At 43.0% G+C, this 13,057-nt stretch overlaps 1 protein-coding gene across 2 annotated transcripts in view; it reads right to left on the reverse strand.

The window, feature by feature from the left end:
- Nucleotides 1-13,057, reverse strand: part of RPS6KA5 (ribosomal protein S6 kinase A5) — a 187,793-nt gene that overhangs the window by 116,344 nt on the left and 58,392 nt on the right. The gene's annotated exons all lie outside the window — the stretch shown is intronic.

Genomic DNA, 13,057 nt, shown 5'->3' on the forward strand with positions numbered 1-13,057 from the left:
CTGTGGCCTGCCAGGCTCCTCCGTGGGAGTCTCCAGCAAGAACACTGGAGTGGGTTGCTGCAGACTGTGGCCCGCCAGGCTCCTCCGTGGGAGTCTCCAGCAAGAACACTGGAGTGGGCTGCTGCAGACTGTGGCCTGCCAGGCTCTTCCGTGGGACTCTCCAGCAAGAACACTGGAGTGGGCTGCTGCAGACTGTGGCCTGCCAGGCTCCTCCGTGGGACTCTCCAGCAAGAACACTGGAGTGGGCTGCTGCAGACTGTGGCCTGCCAGGCTCCTCCGTGGGACTCTCCAGCAAGAACACTGGAGTGGGCTGCTGCAGACTGTGGCCCTGCCAGGCTCCTCCGTGGGATCCTCCAGCAAGAACACTGGAGTGGGGTGCTGCAGACTGTGGCCTGCCAGGCTCCTCCGTGGGAGTCTCCAGCAAGAACACTGGAGTGGGTTGCTGCAGACTGTGGCCCGCCAGGCTCCTCCGTGGGAGTCTCCAGCAAGAACACTGGAGTGGGCTGCTGCAGACTGTGGCCTGCCAGGCTCCTCCGTGGGAGTCTCCAGCAAGAACACTGGAGTGGGTTGCTGCAGACTGTGGCCTGCCAGGCTCCCCCGTGGGATTCTCCAGGCAAGGACACTGGAGTGGGTTGCTGTGCTCTCCTTGCTGGGGTCTTCCCGACTCAAGGACAGAACGCGGGTCTCTTCAACTGCAGGCAGATTCTTTACCGTCTGTGGCTCAGCTGGTAAGGAATCCGCCTGCGAGGCAGGGGACCTGGGTTCAATCCCTGGGTGGGGAAGATTCCCTGGAGAAGGGAAAGACTACCCACTCCAGTGTTCTGGCTTGGAGAATCCTATGGACTACTGTCCATGGGGTCGCAAAGAGCCGGGCACAACTGAGCGACTTTCACTTCACTTTCACTATCTTTACCGTCTGAGCCAGTAGGGAAATCCCCAATCCTTTTACTGTGGGAATTCCATATGACTCCTGACAACACTCCTACGGAAGCTAGCTCAGGAAACTCAGCTGCCACCACTGTGGAAAAGGAAGGATCTTAACATGGTGTCGTCTCTCTCTGGCCACTGCTTGGTAACCTGCCTCAACTACACAAGAACTGATTACAATGCCTGGCCACATGCCTTCCTCATATACGATTTAACTTGAGAAAAGATTTCTACCTTTCCACATGTGACATGTCCCAGACACTGACAATCAATCCACCTGCCTTCCCCACTCCAGTCTCTCTAGACCAGTTGTTTTCAACTGTGGGCTATGACCTGTTAGTGGATAATGACACCAATTTATTGGGTTCAATGGCATTTTGAAACTAAAGTACTAAAAAAAGAACTGAATCTACTGAAACGTGTTTCATGAACATGTTGGAGGTATCGGCTCAGTTCAGTCGCTCAGTCGTGTCCGACTCCTTGCAACCCCATGGACTGCAGCATGCCAGGCCTCCCTGTCCATCACCAATTCCTGGAGTTTACTCAGACTCAGGTCCATTGAGTTGGTGATGACATACAACCATCTCCTCTTCTGTCGTCCCCTTCTCCTCCTGCCTTCAATCTTTCCCAGCATCAGGGTCTTTTCCAATGAGTCAGTTTTTCAAATCAGGTGGCCAAAGTATTAGAGCTTCAGTCTCAGCATCAGTCCCTCCAATAAATATTCAGGACTGATTTCCTTTAGGATTGACCGGTTTGATCTCCTTGCAGTCCAGGGACTCTCAAGAGTCTTCTCCAACACCACAGTTCAAAAGCATCAATTCTTTGGTGCTCAGCTTTCTTTATAGTCCAACTCTCACATCCATACATGACTAGTAGAAAAACCAAAGCTTTGACTAGACGGACCTTTGTCAGTAAAGTAATGTCTCTGCTTTTTAATATGCTATCTAGGTTGGTCATAGCTTTTCTTCCAAGGAGCAAGCGTCTTAATTTTAAGGCGGCAGTCACCATCTGCAGTGATTTTGGAGCCCCAAGAAAATAAAGTCTCTCAGTCTTTCTATTGTTTCCCCATCTATTTGCCATGAAATGATGAGACAAGATGCTATGATCTTAGTTTTCTGAATGATGAGTTTTAAGCCAACTTTTTCACTCTCCTCTTTCACTTTCATCAAGAGGTATTTAGTTCTTCACTTTCTGCCATAAGGGTGGCGTCATCTGCATATCTGAGGTTACTGCGTTAGGTGTTCGTGTGTAGGTATACGTGAATGTAAACAAGTCTAAGCACATGAGAGAGGAAAAAGAGGGCAGTGCAGAACATGGTTAAGAACATAAGACTCTGATGCCAGACTGCCCAGCTTTGATTCCTAGATACGCTGTTCAATAACTGTGTGAAAGAAAGGGGAAGTTGATTCGCTAAGTCACATCTGACTCTTCACAACCCCATGGTCTATAGCCTGCCAGGCTCCTCTGTCCATGGGACTTTCCAGGAAAGAATACTGGAGTGGGCAGTCATGCCCTTCTCCAGGGGATCTTCTCAACCCAGGGAGTGAACTCAGGCCTCCCACTGCAGGCAGAGTCTTCAGCGCCTGAGCCCCCAGGGAAGCTCAAACTGTGTCCCTGGGCAAAGAGGCAACACACCGCGCCTGCGTTTCGTCACCAGGGACCATGACGGTTCTTACGTCGTGTGGTCTGGGACTAAAGAAATCAGCGTGAGGGTTCAAAGGAAGGCCTGCAGATGACAAGCACTACACAGATGTTAGTGGGCGTCACCAGGGACCGCGACGGTTCTTACATCATGTGGTCTGGGACTAAAGAAATCAGCGTGAGGGTTCAAAGGAAGGCCTGGCAGACGACAAGCACCACACAGATGTTAGTGGGGAAAGTCTGTGTGTCTGTGTATACTGTCTCTGTGTCTATATACATACATAAACACACAGACTGAACTGCCACACAAAAATGTACCTGTTTTGTCCTATGCACAATAGTCCAAAAAGCTTGAAAGCTACAGTTCTAGAGGAACTTATATGGTTTTCCTTTAAAAAAAAAAAGTACGAATTATGTAGGCCAAAGAACTTTCCCTATCTATCTCTTGGTAACCTCAGGGTTAAATTTAAGACACAGTTACAGTGACTGTCTCAGCCCAGATTTCTACATCATCTATTTCACTTTCCTGTTATCTGACTTTTGCTCTATTTTCATCTTTTTTTTTAAGTTCCTTATTTTTTTATTATATCTTTGAAAATGCCCCTAAATATCTATTTGAAAATTGGTACATTTTAAGATACATTTAAAATAAAATGCACTTGATTTTGCATATTTATCAAACAGAAGCACTGATTTCTAAATTTCTTTACAGAACAGATACCTTATTTGCACACTAAATTCCAAATATTAAAAGATACATAACTATATAAAACTTAATATTGCAATTATAAAACTTAGTATTTCAACAGAATTTTAAAATAGAAAGAGAATTTGAGCCATTTAATTCAATCATTTTTAATTCAATCATTTTTAAAGTTAAGTCACTGTTGCCAGGATTTTTAAAATAAAAACAAAATGTCTAAGACTAATAGACTGATTAAAATAGATTCTTCTTCTAACATTCAAAGAGCTATAAACCCAAAACATGCTTGCATACCAGAACAGACACTAAAGGCAAACATGAGACATGGTAAAAGTACATGAAATCATCGGCAGTAATTTTTAATGCAAGAAACTGAGATAGACTATTTGTTTTAGGTATAAACCTGTATATCCTCCTAGAAGATAAATAACACTGACGACCTGGAAGACAATAAACGCACCAGCATTCTACACATGATCCAATTAATTTTTTAAACTAACCAGGGTCAAATGTGGCTTATTTAGTTAATTACTTTAAATGGTCAAAAACAGCTGTTCAGCTGAAATCAAGACCACAAAGCCAATGCATTTTCTCATGGATGATGTTAGCTTCTTTAAAAAAAAAGACTTAATATGTGAGAAAGTTGGCAATAAAAATAGTTTCAGGAATGACTATCTATGGATTCCACTTATGCATACTGGATTAGCTTGAATAATTAAAGACTGAGTGCATGATATCTGCTAGATCAGCACTTTTCCATTTCAGAGGAAGCCCTCGGCACCACAGGCACTAATCCTGCTGATAACTGCGTGTGGTGTGCCCACCTCCCGCCCATCTCCTACGGATGGCCCACGGAAACCACGTGGCATTTCTTATCCCTGGTCCCAAACGACCTGAAAACCAAAGATCCATCAGGAAAGGAGGAAAAGCTGCAAAGGAAGCCACGCTCCACTGCGAGACCTAGACTAGAACTGAGTACCCGTGGAATGTAATGGCCAAAGGACCCCCTAAAAGGAAAACACAGGAAGTCTCACAAAGAAAGCCACGCTCCACTGCGAGACCTAGACTAGAACTGATCACCCGTGGAATGTGATGGCCAAAGGGCCCCCTAAAAGGAAAACACAGGACGTCTCACAAAGGAAGCCACGCTCCACTGTGAGACCTAGACTAGAACTGATCACCCATGGAATGTGATTACCAAAGGACCCTAAAAGGAAAACACAGGACGTCTCACAAAGGAAGCCACGCTCCACTGCGAGACCTAGACTAGAACTGATCACCCATGGAATGTGATGGCCAAAGGACCCCCTAAAAGGAAAACACAGGAAGTCTCACAAAGGAAGCCACGCTCCACTGCGAGACCTAGACTAGAAAACACAGGAAGTCTCACAAAGGAAGCCACACTCCACTGTGAGACCTAGACTAAAACTGAGTACCTGTGGAATGTGATGGCCAAAGGACCCCCTAAAAGGAAAACACAGGAAGTCTCACAAAGGAAGCCATGCTCCACTGCAAGACCTAGACTAGAACTGAGTACCTGTGGAATGTGATTGCCAAAGGACCCCCTAAAAGGAAAACACAGGACGTCTCACAAAGGAAGCCATGCTCCACTGCGAGACCTAGACTAGAACTGATTACCCATGGAATGTGATTACCAAAGGACCCCCTGAAAGGAAAACACAGGAAGTCTCAACAAATCAGCTGTTTGCATTTAAAACACTTGCCTCCTCTCCCTTGCTCCAAAACTTCCCAGGTCCAGGCTGAACCCAGACCTGAGCCTCGGCCACACGCTGCTGAGGCTCCTCCTCTGCCCCTACCACCCCCTCACGCTTCTCTGAGCATTCCTGCAGGAAGTCAAGTGCACTCCATTCTAGCAAACGTGACCTAGGACAGCATCAGTAATGAGTCAAACTGTATTTACACTAGGCAGATAATGTCAACCAACATCCTTAAGTGGAATCATCTTTTGATTTTAGAATAAAACATCACAAATATTTAACCTCTAAGATTTCCTTAAGCACTGCAGGCTTACACTGAAACATAAGGAACAGTGGGCACACAGATACAAAACTGTAGACTTTTTTAAATGACGATTTTGACAATTTAATGAATACAGGCTTTTAAAAACACTATTTGATAAGAATACTTTCCAAACACCTAAAGGGAATTAAATGACAAACAATGACTAAGTCATCATTTTTGAAACAGTCTGTACATGACTCAATCAAGTATTTTTCCCTTGCATCATACAGCCAAAAAGTAGCTGTGTCTTCAAGCTGCCTGGTGCAATTCCTAGCACCATCTAGTGGCAAATTACCCAGAAGAAAAAGAAATGTAGTCTGATTTAATAAATGAGATGTGTTTCTGAAAAGCCTGCAGCAAGACAATTTAAGTACCTACATATTTCACAAGGCTCTCCTGTCAGGGATGACCTTCAGAGAACCTGAGTTCTGTTTGCTGTTTTAGTTGCTAAGTCGTCTCCGACTCTTGCAACACCATGGACTGTCGCCTGCCAGGCTCCTCTGTCCATGGGATTTCCCAGGCAAGAGCACTGGACTGGGCTGCCATTTCCTTCTCCAGGGGATCTTCCCCACCCAGGGATCGCCACGTCTGCACTGGGAAGCAGATCCTTTACCGCTGAACCGCCTGGGAAGCCCAGAGCCTGACACCGAAGAGCAAAGAACTATCAGCGTGAACATCCTGAGGACGCACTGAAGGCTGCGGTAAGCAACCCAGCCGTCTCTCCACTAGACGGCTCCCAAGACCTGCTGATCATGTGACCACCCCTCCCCTCCCCTCCAGCAAAGAAAAAAGCAACCCTCTTACGAGGGCACCAGGGACTGAGGAAGACAGAAGTGGTTGCTGCTCATTAGGTATTACTGGATGTAAGGCATTTTGAATCTCTACACTCAATCAGCACTCATTTGAAGATCTTACAAACCCAGAAACAAACATTAAATGAAGATCACTCAAAAATATACAAGCAACTCCTCCAGCTCAACTCCAGAAAAATAAATGACCCAATCAAAAAATGGGCCAAAGAACTCAACAGACATTTCTCCAAGGAAGACATACAGATGGCTAACAAACACATGAAAAGATGCTCAACATCACTCATTATCAGAGAAATGCAAATCAAAACCACAATGAGGTACCATTATACGCCAGTCAGGATGGCTGCTATCGAAAAGTCTACAAGCAATAAATGCTGGAGAGGGTGTGGAGAAAAGGGAACCCTCTTACACTGTTGGTGGGAATGCAAATTAGTACAGCCACTATGGAAAACAGTGTGGAGATTTCTTAAAAAGCTGGAAATAGAACTGCCATATGACCCAGCAATCCCACTTCTGGGCATACACACCGAGGAAAGCAGATCTGAAAGAGACACGTGCACCCCAATGTTCATCGCAGCACTGTTTATAATAGCCAGGACATGGAAGCAACCTAGATGCCCATCAGCAGACGAATGGATGAGGAAGCTGTGGTACATATACACCATGGAATATTACTCAGTCATTAAAAAGAATTCATTTGAATCAGTTCTAATCAGATGGATGAAACTGGAACCCATTATACAGAGCGAAGTAAGCCAGAAAGATAAAGATCATTACAGTATACTAACACATATATATAGAATTTAGAAAGATGGTAACGATAACCCTATATGCAAAACAGAAAAAGAGACTCAGATGTATAGAACAGACTTGTGGACTCTGTGGGAGAAGGCGAGGGTGGGATGTTTCAAGAGAACAGCATCAAAACACGTATATTATCTAGGGTGAAACAGATCACCAGCCCAGGTTGGGTGCATGAGACAAGTGCTCGGGCCTGGTGCACTGGGAAGACCCAGAGGGATGGGGTGGAGAGGGAGGTGGGAGGGGGGACAGGGATGGGGAATACATGTAAATCCATGGCTGATTCATTTCAATGTATGACAAAAACCACTGCAATGATGTAAAATAATTAGCCTCCAACTAATAAAAATAAATGAAAAAAAAAATGAAGATCACATTATTCAACCTGCAAGTCTGTACGTAACGTACCTTTTTTAAAAAATGCTCACTAAGGAGGCTTAAGAGGGAGGGGATATATGCATACATACATCTGATTCACTCTGCTACAAAGCAGAGACTGACAACATTATAAAGCAATTACACTCCAATTCAAAAAATGCTCACTACTCTTCTCCCAGCACCCCAAACAGTACCTGTCTCTTAACAAATGCATGTGAATGAATGAACCCCAAGAGCAATGCGAATGAAGTGCAAGGTTTTGAATATAAAAGTGACATGATCAAACTTACACTTAGGAAAGAAGACTCTGGCTGTAGTCAGAGAAAGACTAGGAAGGCACAGCCTGAAACTTGAAGATCTTTGATGGTTACGTGTCCCTATTTATTGCTGGACATATTTTGGGTTTCACAATAAAGTATTTGTTAAGAGATGACAACCACTTATGTATCAGGGTAATCTGAGACATTGATAATGCACTATACTAGCTCTTTTAGAATCTAGGCTTCTGTCCCTTTCAGATACATATATAGTTTATATTGCATTTACTATGTGTCAGGCAGTCTAGATGTTTTATTACTCATTTTATGCATATTTTATGCATATTTGGGGGCTTCCCAGGTAGTACAGTGGCAAAGAATCCGCCTGCCAATCCAGGAGACAAAAGAGACTCCGGTTCGATCCCTGGGTTAGGAAGATCCCCTAGAGTATGAAATGGCAACCACTCCAGTATTCTTGCCTGGAAAATTCCTTAGACAGAGGAGACTGGCTGGCTACAGCTGATGGGGTCGCAAGGAGTCGAACATGACTGAGCAACTGAACACACACACATATTTTAGCATAAGACTGTTAACCTAACGTACAGAAGGTTGTTCATAACCTAGAATCTGAAAAGTTAAAGAAAACAAACACACACAATCTTCATTTGGCATGTTATTTTTAAGGCAACACAAGAAACGTGGGTTCAATCCCTGGGTTGACTAACCCTAACCCCTGGAGTGGGAAACAGCACTCCACTTCAATATTTTTGCTGGAAAATCCTACGAGCAGAGGAGCCTGGCGAGCTATAGTCCACGGGCTCAGACAGTCGGACACGACCAAGCACCTAAGTGCATGTACACACAATACACAGATCACCTCTTTAGCAACAGTAATAAGATTTCAGCTGCCAATGACATTTATGAGATATTTGTTGTTAGATTTTTAGTATTAGAAATATAACTTTAGTTGGAATTATTCCCAGACAGGCTAACAAAGTGACTACAAGAAAGAACTAATAATCTGTCCTTGAGAAGAAGTCCTAAATAATTGTTTTTCTAATTCAGGGTACAGCTTTACAGTAGAATCCCCTGTTGAATAAATAATCATAACTGGCAGTTATCTAGCAATTGGCGATTCATACTGATTATCTCACTGATGTTGTAACAACATTGTGGGATAGGTACCATTAACTTTGGCCAAGAGGGACTTGGGCTCACAGAGTTCATGTGATTTACCCAAGGAACACAAGTAGGCAACGGTTAGCTCAAGATTCAAACCTGAGTCTTTCAAGTCATTGTTGATGGCCAAGTACCTCACAGCTATGAATGCACCACAATTAGAAATCAACTGAAATGCACCCTTTATAGTTACATGACAAAATTTATCCTTTTTTGCCATAATGACAAAAAAATCTCTGAAATACAGATCAACATGATGAATAAAGAAAATTCAAAAAGAAAACATGCTCCACTTCATTAAACACCAGAATGACTAACAATGCACAGTGAGTCCATTTAAAGGCTTTCTTCTATACATGGATGGAGCAAAATGGCCAAAAGGAAGGCAGCAGAAAAGGTAAAAAGGAAAACCAGAATCACTACTCCCACAAACAGTCCAAAATTTCATCATGAGACAAAGTAATTCTAAAAGACGAAACAAAGATACTTCCTAAATCTGGAAGTATCAATCTCCAGAACAACACTAGAGACAAACACGTGAACTGAACTGCGTAGTTATTAGACTATTGCTAAACTCCATACAGTGAACAGACCACAGGGAGGGAGCAGGGCAACAGGGCTGGAAACACATACGAGGATGACCTTAAGAGTCCACAATCCAGAAGAAAAAGAGCAGCTGTGAACGAAAACGCAGAGAACTGCTCAGGGCCGAGCTCCCTACCAAGGACTTCCAGGGCCAGAGTTCAGAGAAGGAAGCAGCTGAAGGATCTGGACGGGTGGGAAAGAGAAGAAGCATGAAGCTGGGGAAGGCGGCAAGGCGGGGCCTCAGGGGGCGGGAAAGACACCTAACTGTAGGGGAGTAAAAACCAACCAGACTTGTAAGTAGGCGGAATATCAGGGTAACTGGAGAGAAAGACAGGAGAAAACAGCTAAGCCTGAAAGCAAGAAAAGAGTGTGGACATGAATAATTAACGAGAAAAAAAGGCACTAAAAGTTCTGAAACAGAAGAATACCACAATAATGATGAATTTTAATGAGGGTACATATTATTTATAACAGGATATGTATAAAATGCATAAAATGGGAGAGAGAACTTGCAGAAAGTCCAGTTTAATAAAAAAAAAAAAAAAACACCTTATCAACAATTCATGTATAAGGTAATACAAGTTAGGGCACTGAGAACAGAAAAGGTAAAACCAAGGGTCATGTTGAAAGAAAAATTACAGGATTTTTGTGAGAAATAAATTAAAAAGTCAAAATAGAGAAGGATCAAGTATTATTTGCAAGTTTCCAGCTTAGGGAACTGATAAGCAGATTAGCAATAGATCAAAAGAAATAAGATAGCTGAAAACAGAAATCAACACTCTTGAGTAAAAGTTGTTTTTTTTTTTTTTATAAATATCAAATGTATTTAAATATGAGATCAAAAAGTAAATCTTTCATTTTCCAATATTCCACGAAGTCTTCAAGATACTGGATGAATAGAATTTTTTCTGGTTCAAAGTACATAAAAATTAAATCATCAGAAGAGTTCTCAGTTCTACTTCCAAAGAAAGGCTGACAGGACACATTAAAAGCATCTGATGAGGCTTTTCTATTATCCTAAGTAGTTCTAGGGAAAAATTATCTTTAAAAGGTAATGAAACTGAAAGATCAGTGGTAAATTTTCTGAATAAAAATTGAGATTTTATCATAATCATAATAAAAGTTTCCACCTACTCCATTTAGTCATCAAAACTGTGATTTTTAAATACAGAAATACCTACAATGACACTTAGCAGTGATTCCATCTTCTCCCAAGAACAGGGTACAGTCAGCTGACAAAAATGAAAGGCAGAAGCCATGGCTAACACAGCCCAGAAACAGACAGAAGCATCAAGTGGAAACACAAGTAAAGCGTTACACTAAACTATTCTCTCACCTTTGCTGAATTATCTCAAAGACCTGTCTACAGCCAAGTTGCTCCAAAACACTGAGGTAAATAATGAGACAAAGTGCTAAATGTGCTGAAAGAAAATCCATCCAAAGTTGGTTTTGAAATCTGGCCTATAATTTTTCTTCATACTCTGTGTGTTTTTGGAATCAAGGTAATGCTAGCCTTATACAATGAGTTGGAAGAAATAATTCCATTGTTTCTGTTCTCTGAATTGGTGAAAGGTCACCATTATCTATGCCTTGAAGGTTTGGCAGAACTCACTTTAGAAACTACCATGTGACTCCCCTGATAGCCCAGTGGTTAAGGATCTGCCAGCGGTGCTAGGGACAGGGGTCCACTCCTGGTCTGGGAAGATTCCCACATGCCACGGAGCAACCTGGCCTGTGCACCCCACCACTGAGTCTCAGCACCAGAGCCTGCACTCGGCAACAGAAGGCCAACAGCCTGCAGCCAGAGAGGAGCCCCCACTGCTGCACCTGGAGAGGAGTCCCCCCTCCCCCACCTGGAGAGGAGTCCCCCCTCCCCCACCTGGAGAGGAGTCCCCCTCCCCCACCTGCTGCACCTGGAGAGGACCCCCCCTCCCCCACCTGCTGCACCTGGAGAGGAGTCCCCCCTCCCCGCCTGCTGCACCTGGAGAGGAGCCCCCCTCCCCCACCTGCTGCACCTGGAGAGGAGCCCCCCCTCCCCCACCTGGAGAGGAATCTGCCTGCTGCACCTGGAGAGGAGCCCACCTGCTGCACCTGGAGAGGAGCCCCCCCTCCCCCACCTGCTGCACCTGGAGAGGACCCCCCCTCCCCCGTCGCTGCACCTGGAGAGAGCAGCTAAGACCCAGAGCAGTCACTACATAGAAGTGAACAAACAAACAAAGACTGTACTAAGCGTTTTCCCAGAAGGAAGATTTTTACTCACTGACCAGTTTAAGGGTTAAAGGACTATTCAGGCTTTCTATTCTTTTTTCAATCAATTTGGTGTTTTACACATTTCAAGATTCATGTGAATGTAAAAATTGGAGAAACACTACCTCAGACCACTAAATTCCTATCACTTCCCAAATTATGTGCCATTCTTGTCCAATGTTTTGGTTTTCTGGTTGTTAACCCCACAAATTAAGACATTTTAACTATGGTTTTACACAGTCAACATTGTTTAGATCTTTATTCACCAACAGTTTTTGCATCTCAGAATCTCTCCTGAGATCACTTTCCTTCTCCCTAAAATTGTATCTTTTAGTGAGGATGCATTGGTGAAAAACACGCTCAGCTTTCTTAAGCCTGAAAATGTCTATTTTGCCTGTACTTCTGCAAAATAGCTTTGCTGGGAATCCAATTCTAAATTGACAGTTGTTTCTCTGGGGATTGTTTGGACATTCTTCCACACGGCTATGGTGTTCATGTGGTTGCTGCTGAAAAGCCGTTTGTTCATCTATTTGTTGTTTCTCCAAAAGTAAGTCTTCTCTCCCTGGCAGTTTTTAGGGTGTCTCTCTGTCTCTGGTGTTCATCAGTTTCTCTCAGGGATCTATGTAAGAATTCCTTTTTAGTAATACTTGTCTGAGATTTTGTTTCCTAAATTTACAAATTCATATATTTAATCAATCCTAGAAAATGCTCAGCTATTTTCTCTTTGGATATTTACCTCTCCCCACTCTATTTGCTCCTTCTGGGATTCTGATTAGATAAATTTACATGCTGACAAGACTAGCCATGTAATTAGCAGGTTCAGTGCAAAATGAAAATGTGGGGCACCTTGTTCACAAATTATTTAGAATCTCAGAAGGGTAAAAGTAGAGCATGAAATCAAACATGAGGCTCTTCTAGTGTCGGGATCTCTGCACCTGCACAAGTCACATGCCCGTGAGGCCCTAGCTTCAGATAAGCAAGGACAGTGATAGTATAAATCCTGAAGGCAGAAGGAAGTAGAAATCAGAAAACCAAGAAATATTTCCCACCCAGGCACAGCCACACTCTTATCATTTTAATGCACAGATCAGAAATTTTTCTATATATTTACATGTAGATATTTAGTCACAATTTTTATATTATGGAAATGGTATATTATACATTCTCTTCTATAGTCTTTTTTCAAATTTACTATATTATGGAGAGCTTTCAAAAACTTTAGTAAATACAGATCACTTCAATCCTATTGTACAGATAATAGAATATGCAGGTACATGGTCATTTAAGCAAATTCATATTGTTAGGTTTCTGAAGCATCTTGAGTTTTTCATTTTTAAAAGTGATGAGCATGGGCTATCAATAAAGTTGAGTGTGGACTGAGTAAATCAATCAGTATAAACCACATTCCACAGAGCACTTGGCAAGTAACAAAGTCTCCATAAATGTTAGTGGCTTTATAAAATATTATGTCTTGTATAAAAACTGAACCCATGTACACTCCCAAC

This window comes from Odocoileus virginianus, chromosome 6, assembly GCF_023699985.2.
Source record: "Odocoileus virginianus isolate 20LAN1187 ecotype Illinois chromosome 6, Ovbor_1.2, whole genome shotgun sequence".
Classification (NCBI taxonomy): domain Eukaryota; kingdom Metazoa; phylum Chordata; class Mammalia; order Artiodactyla; family Cervidae; genus Odocoileus; species Odocoileus virginianus.